Source organism: Gossypium raimondii, chromosome 11, assembly GCF_025698545.1.
Source record: "Gossypium raimondii isolate GPD5lz chromosome 11, ASM2569854v1, whole genome shotgun sequence".
NCBI lineage: Eukaryota > Viridiplantae > Streptophyta > Magnoliopsida > Malvales > Malvaceae > Gossypium > Gossypium raimondii.
In genome coordinates, this window is record NC_068575.1 from 2350060 (window position 1) to 2365467 (window position 15408).

Genomic DNA, 15408 nt, shown 5'->3' on the forward strand with positions numbered 1-15408 from the left:
AAATTACTTTGAACTTCTATAGGTTCCTCAGGTGTAACCGGAACATTCGAAGATCCAATAGCAGTCTGTTGTTCAGTGATGTTTGTTTCCGCCGAGTCTGGAGTACCTTGAACAATGCGGTGCGATCGCACTTTTTTTCTAGGCATTTTATCTGCAATACAAATAAATTAGTTGAAAACATAGTATACAATTACAACAATAATATCACATATAAAATAGTTGAAATATCATCATTCGTAAATATAATTAGATAATCGTAAAAACTTACTACATTATAATTCGTAAATATCTTCATCCGTATCCTGGCGGACCCATTGAAATTGTGTACTAGTACTAGGGATGTTTTCGTTTAAGTTCTGTTCTGGAAATGGCAAAGTTTGTGTTCTGTCGTCAATGTCATCTTTACTTCCACTGCCCATGTCAAACAAGTCTCTAGGAATGTTACGGAGTACAACGTACCAACCCTCATCAGTTGGATCTTTTGAGTAAAAAACTTGTTTGACTTGAGAAGAAAATACATACGGCTCGTCAATGTCTCCAGACGCTGTACATGTTTTCTAATTTGTACACTTCGTCCACATAGCTTATCGGATCTAGACGGGGATTCTGACAAGCTGCAATAACATGAGCGCATGGATAACGAAGTGTATCAAACATCACACAGTCACAAGTCCTATTTTACAAGTGTACACGATATTGCTCACCAGCAACACCTTTGTGCGGTCTGTCAAATCTGTCACGAGAAACCATAAATTGTCTCGATCGTGACACACTATGTACATGGTGTTTGCCCTCGCCTTGGCCTTGTTAATTTCTGAAACTACCTTACTGCACCATACATGGCCTCCCTGCATCTGGCCTGCATAACTCGCTACTCGCTTTAGAAATAGCGCCGCCAAACAAAAATATGTCTCTCGCACAACCGATGTTATCGGTAGATGGCGTGTTTCTTTAAGAACAGAATTTATGCATTCAGCCAAGTTCGACGTCATATGGCCATATCGTAGGCCGCTGTCGTATGCTTGTGCCCACTGTTCGAAACGTATGTTACAAAGGTAGTCCGCCCCTTCTGCGTTAATTGAACGTAAAATTGCCAACATCTCAAGAAAATGATCTTTATTTATTTCATACCCTGCCAATATAAGATTATAACGAATAATTTATACCACTTCTACCAATATAAGGTCATAACTAATTCAAATTGACAAACGAAATAACACAGATATAGACTAAATATCCATGTTGGTCACTTGTCGTCGTTCGCTCTTAAATGGATATTGCCTATAATAATTCGAAGCAACGTGTCTTAGGCAATATCTATGGTGTGTGCGCTGCCATAAGCTTCCCTCTCGATCAAATGCAGTTAGTATACTGGCGCCCTGATCTGAAATAACACAGATATCAGGTTGGGGGCACACATGCCTCCTTAACCTAGAGAGAAAGAAATCCCAGTCATCCAACGACTCCCCCGGTGTTATTGCAAATGCAATTGGAAAAATTCTCCCACCGCCATCCTGTGCCACTGCAAGCAATAGCCGATGAGTATACCTCCCGAACATAAATGTACCGTCAATTTGTACCAACGGATTGCAGTATGGAAATACGTCTCAGCATTTCTTAAAGGTCCAAAACATGCGTTTAAACACTTGACATCCACGTAGCAATCGACCATTGTAGTACGCATGTTCCGTCTGAAGGTCTGTTATGGCACCTGGGACGTATCTCTCTAGCACCTGACACCACTGCCATATTTTATTATATGAGGTGTCCCACCCACTATGCATCTTCTCCAACGCCTTTTGCTTAGCTATCCAAGCCTTGCGGTAAGAGGGCGTGTACCCCATTTGGCTACGGATACCGGCAATTAACACCAAGATGAAGTCTTGGGATCTGCTTTTCTGGTAGGCGTATCAAGCTAGCTAACATAGCTGAATCCATCTTGGGATGATCTTGTGAAACACCTATAAACCGAGTACATTAAATAATGCAACATTCCATAATAAAAGTATTATTCAGAAACCGTCAATACTATACCTGCAACACATGTATGTGGACCTTTATACTTTTTAATCTCCTACTACCTTGTCATTTTCCTTAATGAGGCAACGATTTTCCATAAACATGTGCCGTCTTGGACTGCACACTACGCCTCAAACTTATCAGACTTTGATTTAACAACATGGTAGTTAACGCAGTTTTTGATGCTATGTTGTTTCAAAGCACCAATAAAACTATCCTTGTTGGTAAACTGATTACCAACTTCAAATTCACCGGAATCTACCCCTGAACTTGTACGATCACGTAGCCAGTGTGGTAGATCTGAAAACTCTAACGTATCATCTACAGACAGATCGACATTATGCATGTGAGCTGGAGGTGAGTATGCTCTGAATCGTGGATTTTCTTCTTCATCTGTACTCCTTCCAGCATCTTCAAGTTCTGTTGGAATAGTCTCCGGTTCAGAAAATAAGCCAACTTCTACACCATCCGGTCTAGGCTCTCGAGGTGAATCCACATCGGAGTCATCTTCTAACCCACAATCATCTGTCGCGTATGAGGTCCCCTCACCGGTTGATGTCATATATTTACATTTTTTAATGATTAAATACTCACTTTTTCTTTTTTTAAAATATACCTATTTTTTATTATTTTATATATGTACGTATAATTATATTTTTTCTTTATTTGCATAAGTATATTATGTATTGTATTTATATATAAATTCTATAACCCAAAATTTTATTTGTAAATTATATGTATATTTGTAAATGCTATCCCATCCATTGTATGATTGTGTTTACATTTAATATTTTGCATGTCATGGATTACCTTTTTTATTATTTCGTTTATTCATTTGCTTATATTATTTTTATGTCGATGATGTATTTATTATTGTTATTATTATTATAGCATTTGTATGTATAAAATCATGTTACATCATTTTTTTACTCAAATTTAAAGATAGAAATTTTTTTAAATTGAGATAATATTCGTATTTAGGATTTTCAAGGGAATTGAGCCCTAACGTATTGGGTTCTGATTTTTTTTGTTAAATCCGACAATCGAGCATTTCTCTTCAATCAAAAAAATAAAAACTCATTATTGGAAATTCAACATGTTGTGTCCTAACGTATTGGATGTGACGCATTGATTTCTCGAAATGAAGATTTTTTTAAAAAAAAAATCATGAAGGAAATATTCCGAGTTTGAGATTCTAAAGGAATTGTGCCCTAACGTATTGGGTGTGTTTTCTTAAATCTTGGATAAGTGGATGTTCTTTTAAAGTAAAGGAAATATTCCGAGTTTGGGATTCTAAAGGAATCGTGCCCTAACGTATTGGGTGTGATTTCTTAAATCTTGGATGAGTGGATGTTCTTTTAAAGTTTTATTGTATAAATATTCTGACCTAATTCATTTTGGGGGAAATTAGAATGTTGTGCCCTAACGTATTGAGTGTGGCATTTTTGCTTCTCTGAATTGAAAAGGGTCTTAATATGCAACGTTTTAAGTTTTTAAAGATTATATTTTTAAAATTTTTGACCTTAAGACATTAATTAATTAACTAGGTACCAATTTTTGGGCGTAATGAGGGTGCTAATCCTTCCTCATACGTAACCGACTTCCGAACCCGTTTTTCTAAAATTCGTAAACCAAAGTCGTTTTAGGTGATCCAATCACACCTCAATAAAAGATTGGTGGCGACTCCCAATTTTCTTTTTTTTAAGTCGACAACCTAAAAATTTTGTTTTTTTCAAAAAATCGGTTTCGACAAGATTTATAGCTTTTATTAATTTTAACTTTTTATAAATTTTTTCTAATTTTTAATAAAAAGCAGGGGCTTAACTTTTTTTTTTGAAAAAATTTGAGGGTCTTTTTGATGCATTTTGAAAGTCAAAGTACCCAATTGTGTGCAAAAAAAAGTAGAGGCTTAATTGCTTTTTTTATTTAAAAAAAGGTTTAAGGACCTTTTTGATTTATTTTAAAAGTTCAAGCACCCAAATGAATGAAAAAAGAAGAAGAAGGTTTAATTGCTTTTTCAAACGAGGGATTTTAGACGCTTAAGCCAACAAATTATGAGTTCAAATCCACCTTTTCAAAAAGGAAAAATTATATCTTTAAAAATGGTAAAATTTTTGCATTAATACAATAATAAAAATTGTATTTTAGCTAAAGTTGTTTGAATCGGATTGGATTGGAATTTAATTGAGGTATCAGTCCAAAGAAAGTTATTAGACTAATTGATTTGGGAACCTATATGAACAGGTTGAATCGGGAAAATAAATTAATTAAGCCGGACAATCGAATTGAAATTTGAAATAATTTATTTAATCAAATTGGATGAATTGATCGGATAAATTAAACTTATAAATAGATGTTTTGACTGGTTTTACTATCCATTTTAAAAACCTTAATTTTAGTTTTGATAAAAATTTACAATTCCAAATAAAATAAAATAAAGAAAAGAAATTGTAGCTTGGCTTCCGACTAACACAGTTTTTACTCTAGTGAATGGTGGCTGCAGCAAAAAGAAGAGCAGCGAATTCACCTATTGAATCTACTACGAGAAAGACTTCTTTTCAAAAAAGGAAAAAAAGAAAAACCATGGCGGCATTATAGGTTTTGCACTCGTTTCATGTGCACGTTAAATCGCAGCAGCCAAACAAGAACAAAACTGCACCATTCACACACCTTTCGTAACGTAAAAGAGCTTAAAAAGGCCGGGATATGGTTAAAAGCAAGCGAAGCAAGTTGTTTAACCGACATAAATTTCAACCATGTGTTCTTTGTCGGGAAATTATGGTTTCCGCCGATCACCGTCGATGATTCAACCATGAACTTAATAGCTTACGAAATGTGTCTGGATTTCAAAAACGATTTCACCGTCACTTCATATTTGGGTGTCCTTGATTCATTGATCGATGAAGTCGAAGATGTTAAGGAACTGAGAGACGCCGGTATACTATACAATAGATTGAGGAGTGATGAAGAAGTGGCTAAGCTTATCAAGAATATGAACACTGATTTGGTTCCTAGTTACAGTTATGTTAAACAGAAAATACATAATCATTGTAAGAATATGTGGATTCAATATCTAGCTCAAGCTTATCATGCTTATTTTAGGACTCGTTGGACGTTTTTCGCTTTTGTGGGTGCCATTGCTGGCTTTTTATTGCTGCTTTGCAGACTTATTATACCATACATCAACCAAAGTAATTGTTGTTTACTATTCTCATTGTAAACTCTGGTTATTTATGAGAATTTTGTAATTCTGGATTTTCGATTCAATCTATTTAAATTAATTTTAGTGTTTAATGAGATTTTTTAAAAAATAAAATTTAAGAGGCTTAATCAAAATTTTTAAAAAATTAACGAGAAGTTTTGAAATTTTGAAAATTTCAACACTTTTTGCGAGGCTTAATTAGGATTTTTAAAAATTAGGAGTCCTAAGTAAAAAGTAAAATGTAAATTATTTTGAAGAATTTAGTGATAATTTTCTAAAATTTTGAAGGAATCTCCTCTTACGTTCCGTCATTAGGTTGAACTGAACGATGAACTGATGGTTTAATTAATTCAATTATCTATTATAAAATATATGTTGTATTTAGGAAAAGGACTAAATTAAAAAAAAAAGAGAACAATTATGTTACACTTACCCAATTTACACTTAAAGTTAATAATTTGGTTTGAATAAATTTAGGATGCATTTCCTTTTCACTATTTTGGATCAAAATAAAATACACTACAACAAAGTTTACAATACCTTTTTTTATAAGAGCTTTGATATTTGGTAGTTAAATTTGAAATTGAGTTGAATTCGTAAGTAGATAGTAAAATTTATTTAGTATTATTTTCTTTATTCATAAGATTTAAATTCAAGATTTACTTAAAACATCGAAATTTTATTATTCAATTACGAGACTTTGGTGTATATAGCACACTTTTTGTTAAATAAAATAATAAGACAACATTTAATCCTTAAATTTGACAAAATTTTTCAATTTGGTCTCTAGACTTTCTTTTTTGGTCCACATTCAGGGGCGAAGCCAAAATTTTTTTTGGGAGGGGCCGGAATTAAGTTGTATATTTTTATGATAATAAAAATGTAATTTTACCATTTTAATAGTCTATAACTTTATCATTTTAAAGGATTAAATTAATTTTTTTCATTTTTGGGTGACAAAATATAATTTTACCACTACTAATTTAAAATTTTATAAATTATAAAAGGACGTAAATGAAAAAAAATTTTCTGCCCCTACCAGCCCCTTATCTTCACCACTGTCCACATCAATCATGAAAATTGACAACTTTTCTCATTTTTGGTTATTATAATAATGTTTCTCCCATGTTAACACCTAATTTTTATTAAAAATATAATTTTTAGATGATAGCATCTCAATATCATAGTGTTGTGTCATCACATGCATCGAAATTGAGAAAAGCTGTCAAAGTTAGAAGACTAATGTAGATAAAATAAAAGCTTAAGTGCTAAGTTGAGGAAAGTTACCAAATTTAAGGACTAAACAGTTTTTTATCTAAGGTAGTTAGTACTACACTAATGGACGCACATTTTTTTACAAAACGGATACATATTAGTCTTGGCCTGTTTTTGTATATCTTTTCAAATTATCGATAAATTTCTAAAATATTTAATATATAAAAAGATTTAAAAACATTAAATGAATGAAATTAAATAAATATAAATATTCATCAATAATCTTTACATGCAAAATTCATCATTCAAAAATTCGAAAAAAGAAAAAAAAGCCAACCAAAACATTAAACAAAAAGTTATCCGTAACACTATTTTAAAAACCCACAACAAAATCATCTCATTTTAAAAAAAAATTCGATTTCTTATTGAAACAATATCTACGGATCAATATGATTGAAATCAATATAAAGTAAATCAAAATAACTTTTAAGTAATAAAATGAAAAATGAATATATTTGAAGAGCTAGTATTAAGCGTATGAAATCCGAGAAATATTGTCGTATGTAGATATAAAATTCTCCATATGATGGGGTCTTCACTTTTGGTTAATGCGAAGGTTTTAAGTCTCTGAGTATTTAGGTTTTATAATATTATTCTTAATTGTGATGTGTGAGTTTTACTCTCATCATATGCGTATATCATGTGTGGATTTTGTCTAGTTCTTTCTAGATTAATCCATACATATATTTGTACTTGAACTTATATTGTATTCATATAAGTTAACCTTAAAAAGAATGACATAATGATAAATTTAGTCCTCGATATTTACATTTTTCTATCAAATTGGCCTTTAGTCCTCGATATTTACATTTTTCTGCCAAATTGGCCTCTGTTCTTTTATTATTATTATTTGAGCTAAATTTAGTCATTAACCTTTCAAAAAAGAGTTAAATTGTTTTTCTTTAACAAAAATATTAACTAAAATATTAAATTTTTAACGGTGTTGGTGTTACAACTCGTGTGGCAATCCATGTGCACTTCGTGCTAACATAACACTGCTTTTCTTATATGTCACACGTCAACAAATTATTTAAAAATAAAAAATAAAAAATATGTACACATGGATTACCATATGAGTTGTCATGTTTACAAATTTAATATTTTAATCACTGTTTTCATTAAAAAATATTAATTCAACTCTTTTCTAAAAGATTGGTAATCAAATTTGGCTCTTTCAAAAGATAGAGAATTAAATTTAATTAAAAAGAATAAGAATCAAATTAAAAAAATATAAATATTAAGGGTTAAATTTAATATTACACCAAAATATTTTCCATACGTTTATTATATAAGCTATAGAAACACTTGTCGTCATCGTAGCCATTTTGCCACCTTTTTTCCAACATCACTCATTCAGCCAAAAACAGTTTCCCAAATCACCTTTTTTCGAACCGCTCAGCCTGAAAATGTCGTCCACGGAGAAAGGAGGCCGCGCCGTCGGAGCTCCCGGCGGAGCAGTTTCCACTGATCAAACAATCACCAAAAACACCACCACCAACAATCCCCAAGAGACGATCATTCCAATGCCGGGTACGGAGCTCACTCTCAGCAATGGCGAATTAGAGAATCTCCGGTCATTAGACGAAGCTTTCGACGGCAAACAACTCGACCCCAAAGCCAAACCATTGATACGAAGACTCCCATCAACCCTTGGCCGTCACGAAGATTTCAGGAAGTATTTCAAGCCGAAAGTGATCTCAATCGGTCCACTCACCACGCTGATCCCACCCTCCATGAATCCAAGAAGCTCAAGTGCAAATTAACAACACTTTTCGTCAAAAACATTGGCGTCGATAGGGGAACCTTGTACAACAACATTAAGACAGAGATCGATGACTTGAAGAAATGCTATGATCCAAAGGAATTAGATAAGTATACCAACGATAACGAGAATCTGGCTTGGATGTTCCTCGTTGACGGCTGCACAATTTTACAAGCAGTTTATATCGTTACGGTAATGATGATGTTGATGGCCAAGATTATGAGCATATGTCGAACGAATTGTCTATTAAAAACGAACTGCTGACATTTGAGTACTCGGATCTGTTCTTGTTGGAAAACCAATTACCTTTTCGTGTTCTTGAATTGCTTACAAGATCGAACGATGACAAAAAGTTCATGGAGGCAACCGTAGGGTTCACCAACAATACTGTTAAAAAGCCAGAATCACATCAGCAGGACAGGTAATTTAAGGAATTTAAAAAAGAATATTTTTTTGGAGTTTATATATGTTAAAAAGGTTTTTTTTTTTTTAAATCTATTAGACTCTCAATTTTTATTGATTAACCACTCGGTTAAATCATATAAAATTTTAAAAATATTAAAGATATATTAAAAATATAAAGAAAATCAATTCATTAACTCGATTCAATTGGTCTAACTCCTTATTCTAGACTAGTGCCTTACTGGATTCTTTGTTCGGCCCTTACCTACAAGCTATGGAGCATGGATACAGACACGCAATACGGGTACGACATGATACAGACACAGCAACATGGTAATTTTTAGAAAATAAGGACACGGATACAGCAAGATATGGCAATAAAAAAAATATTTTTTTTGGCATATTCCAGCTTGTTCCATACGTATCTAGGCATGTCCGTCGAGTGTCTGTGTCGGACACACGTACGATACCGGTACGAGGAGGGATGAGCCGTGTCTGTGCTTCCTAGCCTACAAGTCTAATTTATTAAGTTTGGGTAATTCAGTTAATTACCTAATTTCGAATCGAATTAACCGTTAACCGAAATTCCAAAAAACTTTTAACCGACTTCTGATAGAACTAGATTGATTAACTGACTGATTAACTGAATTAGATTGGTTCGGTCAGTTAATTCAATTTTAATCGAAATTCGAACACCCCTATGATACAAAATCAGAATGCGATGTCATCACATGCATCAAAATTTAGAAAAGTTGTCAAGTTAGAAGACTAGTGTAGATAAAAAAAAAGTTTAATGACTAAGTTGAGAAAAGTTGCCAAATTTAAGGATTAAATGTTTTCTTATCCAAGGTAGTTAGTATTGCACTGATGGACGCACCGTTTTTCTACAGAAATTGATACATATCAATATCGATTTGTTTTTATATATCCTTTCAAAATTATCGATAAAATTTTAAAATATTAAATAAATTTTAAATATAAAATTATTAATAATTATATAAATATTCATAGATAAACTTCACAAACAAAAATCTATCATTCATCAAATCTAAAAGAAAAAAAAAAACCAACCAATACATTAAACAAAAACTTATCCATAACATTATTTTAAAGAATCCAGATAATCTCGTACTAAAAAATCAAAGTTTAATAAAAGCGTACACCTGAATGTGTGTTGATTAAGCTTTTAGAGATTTTATATTTTATATATATTTTAATATCATCCATATACTAATCCGATATTTAACACAGATTATAACTTTTATTAGTGCGGAAATAAGGGTGAAGTAAGAATTTGGATTGAAATTAAGTTATAAATTTTGATAAAGTTAAAACGTAATTTTATCATTATATTAACTAATATATTTCTAATTTTTTAAATAACTAAATTAAAGTATTGCGATTTATAAGATTAAAGTACAATTTTACTATTATAATTTATACTTTTATACATTTAAATCTTAATTAAAGATTTTCCGTATGTTCATTTTATAAGCTATAGAAACATTGTAGCCATTTTGCCACCTTTTCACCAACATCACTCACTCAGCCAAAAACAGTTTACAAAATCACCTTGTTAATTACTTCGAACCGCTCAGCCTAAAAATGTCGTCCACAGAAGAAGGTGTAATGATCCAAAATTCACGGGCACTAGAAAAGTGAGTTATAGGGCCTCCGTCTTAGTGAACCGAGTTCGTAAGTATTTATTAAGAATATTTGTGAGGCTAGTTGTGTGTTTAATTAGGCTTTAATTAAGTGAATTTAGCTTAATTAAGAGAAATTAGGAAAAAGGGCTAAATTGAATGGGGGTAGAAGTAGAATTATAGATTAATAAAAGAAAGGGGACCAAATGGAAATATACCATTCACCATAAATGAGGCGGCAAATGTTGATAAAAATCTAAGATTTTAGTTTCAATATATAATTAACTATAATTCGAATCCATCGTTACAATGTATGACTAAATTGATATATTCCGAATTTAATTAAGAATATACAATATGAGAATTAAATCAAAATAAATTTGAACAAAATTTATAAAATTTTCAATTTTCAATTAAGTCAAAATTCATTCACACTCAAGTTAAATATTATAAATTTAAAATTTAACTCATTCATTTCATTAAACTAAAACTTCTTTCACAATCAAATCAAGTGTCAATTATTTTTCAATCTAATTACAAATGTATAATTTATATTCTACTTGCATTTATATCATAGGAAGAAAACAAAAGTAAATGAAGGACAACCTCAAATGTCAGCTTCATTTTGTGAAGGCAATTGTAGAAGAAGCCAAGAATCATTATGATAGATGAAGTATAGGATAGGAGAGGTGGGGTTTGGCCATAAACATTAAAGATTCCCACTATATTCATTTCAACATTACATTTATCCTAATTTTTGTTTTATCCTGAGACCAAAATGAAATTTTATAAAAATTAAGTGATTAACTTATAGTTTACCCAAATTTTAATAAAAGCAACATGGGCAATGGGCCATAAACAATTAATGCGACGTTTAAAAGTCTTTAAAATTTATTGTCAAACATGATGTGCTATATACAATTAACACAGTATTTAAAAATTATCGTCAAACATGATGGCCCATAAACAATTAACACGGTGTTTAAAAATCATCTTCATGAGAAAGGGATCCTCCCTGTTAGCAACCTTTAACAATTACTCTTAGCCTTCACATCAACCATCTTCCTTCTCTTATCCTTCTCCAGCTCTCCACCTGTTTAGGAGAAATTGACCCCCTTTCCACCACAATTTTCCTATCCTTAATATCTTTATAAAGCCATATTATTTTGAAAACTCAAAACTAATTAGTTATGCAATATTAAGCTTTGATTTACATAATATAAAAATCTTAAATTTTACATTATATAAATTACAAAGTTAACTTGTGTGAACAATTCCAATATAAAGTCAACTTTTGTGAGTAAGTTCGTTACAGTGTCCGCAAAATATTCCCATGTACCTAGGTCTTTTTTACTGTAGTTCCATCAGAGGATGATTAAATGGTTGGAAATGGAATTAAGTCTTGAATTGAAAATGAACTGGTATTGATGAAATTTGGTATATAGATTGCTATGTGATTATGTTTTAAATGTTGACAGGATTATGATTCAACATTGTATCTAACACTTTTGACTTGAAATGTTGTTACATGTACTATATATATATAAGTGCTAAGGAAAAATTAATTCGATAGCTTATTGAGTAATTTTTTATGTTCAATTGATCTAGGTAAGTTTTACTTTTCATATGAGTTTACTAAACATATTATATGCGTATCTCATTGTTTCTTTTTTTCTTTTAGGTTGTTATCTTGTAGAACACGTCGCTTGGATCATTTGAAGCTTAAATTATTTTATCGTCAATTTGGTAGTTTTTTTTTTATCATTTTCAGTGAAGGATTGTGACTTGCATATAAACGTTTGTAGCCTTTGGTTGTGTAAAAATCTTGTTGAGTTAAAATGTGGTACTATACAATGACTTTGCATGTGGGTTCTTGGCATGATCTTTGTTAGTACATGAATATGAAATATTTGATGCATTTAGAAAGTTGGAATGTGAATAATAAATTGGTTGGTTGGCATGTGATGTTGCAAAATTGAGATTTTTCATGAGTTAGGTAGAATAACAAATGCAATTATTATATGTAAAATATTAAATATTTGGAATAATTTATCTAATATAAAGTAAGTAAATATAATTTAAGTAAAAAAATGAAAAAAAAATTGAATAGCTATTATTAAGCTAATGAAATTTAGGAAGTGTTGTAGATATAAAATTCTCCCTTTGATAGGGTCTTAGGGTGAGTTTGGATGGACGGTGCGTTTACCTGTGGTTAGTGTAAAAACAGTGGTGGCGGTGAGATTAGATACTGTAGCAACACTGTAGCATGAGACAAAAAGTAGGCTAAACGCACCGCACCGCACTGCCCATCCAGACCCACCATTAGTTTCTTGAGTTGCGTTGAGTATTTAAGTTCTATAATGTTATTCACAATTTTAATATTTGTTACTATTTTTGTTAAAAAACATTAATTTAACTTTTCTTTTCTTTTTTTATCATTGACTCTTTCAAAAGAGAAATAAATTTAATTAAAAAATTAAAATTATAGTAAAAATATAAACACTAAGGGTAAATTTGAATTACACCTTAAGTATTTCCCATATATGTTTATCATGTAAGCTATAAAATATTTGTCATCATCTTATCCACTTTGCCACCTTTTCTCCAACATCACTCACTCAGCCAAAAGCAGTTTACAAAATCACCTTCTTTATTACTTCCAACCGCTCAGCCTGAAAATGTCTTCCACGGAGGAAGGAGGCGGCGCCGTCGGAGCAGTTTCCACTGATCAAACAATCACCGACAACAACGATTCCGTGAGCATTGATATGGACGTCCCTCTCAGCGTTGGCGAAGTAGTGAATCTCCGGTCATTAGACGAAGCTTTCGACGGCGACGAAATCGACCTCGGTGCCAAACCATTGATACAAAGAGTCCCATCAACCCTTGGTCGTCACGAAGATTTCAGTAAGTATTTCAAGCCGAAAGTGATCTCAATCGGCCCATTCTACCACTATGATGCCACCCTCCATAAATCCGAGAAGCTCAAGCTCAAATTAGCAGCACTTTTCGTTAAAAAAATTGGCGTCGATAAGGATACCTTGTACAACAACATGAAGACAGAGATCGATGGCTTAAAGAAATGCTATGATCCAAAGGGATTAGAGAACTATAGCAACGATAACGAGAAACTGGCTTGGATGTTCTTCGTTGACGGCTGCGCAATTTTACAAGCAGTTTATATGCTTTACGGCCAAGATCATTGTCGTACGTCGAACGAATTTTCTATTAAAAACGAATTGCTAACATTTGTGTACTCGGATCTGTTCTTGTTGGAAAACCAATTACCTTTTCGTGTTCTTGAATTGCTTACAAGATCGAAGGATGGCACAAAATTCATGGAGGCAATCATAAGGTTCATCAACGGCACTGTTAAAGACCCACAATCACATCAGCAGGACAGGTAATTTAAGGAATTTATAAATGAATCAATTTGTGGAGTTTATAAATGTTAAAAGGATTTTTACAACTACATATATAGGTGATAGAATCCATTAGAGTCTCATTTTTGGTTGATTAGTTTATTCGATTCAATTATATAAAATTTTAAAATATTAAAGATATATTAAAAATATAAAAAAATCGATTTGATGATTAGATTCAATGGATTTAATTTATTATTCTGGATTAGTACCTTGCTTGATTCTCTGTTTAATTAGGCCGATCGACAAGTTTGGTTTAATTCTTAGATTTTTTTTTGCATTAATTTATGATGTCATCATTTTTAAAAGTGTTTAAACAATTTTTATTCATTTTGAGGAGTCAAAATATAATTTTATTGTATATAAATTTATAATTTAATAATTTTAAAAGGATTAAAATGTAATTTAATAATTTAAATAATTTTTTATTAAATAATAATGATTTGATTCAACCATTGAAAACCTTAATTTTAGCTTGCTCCCGACTAACACAGATTTTGCTCTAGTGAATGGTGGCAGCAGCTGCAAGAAAAAAATAAAGAGCCAATTCACTTATTGCATCTACTACGAGTAAGACTCCTTTTCAAAAAAGAAAAACCATGGCATTCTAGGTTTTGCATATCCTTCACAAATCGCAGAAACCATACAAGAATAAAACCGCACCATTCACACCCGTTTCGTAACGTAAAAGAGCTTAAAAACGCCGGGATATGGTTAGAAGCAAGCGAAACAAGTTGTTTAACTGACATCAGTTTCAACCATTACTTCTTCGTCGGAAAATTACGGTTACCGCCTCTCACCGTCGATGATTCAACCATGAACTTAATAGCTTACGAAATGTGTCCGGATTTCTACAACAATTTCACCGTCACTTCATATATGGGTTTCCTTGATTCATTGATCGATGAAGCCGAAGATGTTAAGGAACTGAGAGACGCAGGCATACTATACCATGGATTTGGGAGTGATAAAGAAGTGGCTTATCAAGAAGATGAACATGGATTTGGTTCCTAGTCTGATGATTTACAGACATGTTAAACTGCAAATACATGATCATCATAACAATATGTGGATTAGATATCCAGCTCAAGTTTACCGTACTTTTTTTAGGACTCGTTGGACGTTTTTCGCATTTGTGGGTGCCATTGGTGCACTTTTTATCGGTGCTTTGCAGGCTTATTATACCATACATCAACCAAAGTAAGTGTACTTTTTGTAAACTCTTATGAGAATTTTGTAACTCCTAGAATTTCGATTCAATCTATTTAATTTTTTTAATTAAAAAAATCCATCCCGATCCGATCGCAGATAGGTTCAATTAGAATATTTGACCATCCCTATTGTCTTCTTAAATTAGTAAATTTATCATTTAATCCTTTTAAAATTTATGAAATTATAAATTTATATATTAATAAAATTTTATTTTGAACCTTCAAATTCATTATTCATTTTGGACTCATCCTAAAACAATTTTGACTTGGCCCTTGGTTTCAACTTTCAACCAAGAGTTGCTTGTTTTGATTTTGGGATAACGACAAGATGAGGTTGTAATCCATTTCTCATAGCACCTGAAATTGAAGGGCTCAAAAACAATTAAACCATCAAAAGTTTGTTTTGATTTTGGCTTCAATGCAGTGAGCTTCCAGCCAAGAAAATTTGACACTTTCAAAAGGTAGAGAATTA

General features: G+C 31.9%; 1 pseudogene; it reads left to right on the forward strand.

Moving 5' to 3' along the window:
* The first annotated feature begins 12866 nt into the window (after nt 1-12866).
* On the forward strand, nt 12867-15162 carry LOC128034863 (UPF0481 protein At3g47200-like; annotated as a pseudogene).
* The last annotated feature ends 246 nt before the right edge of the window (nt 15163-15408 follow it).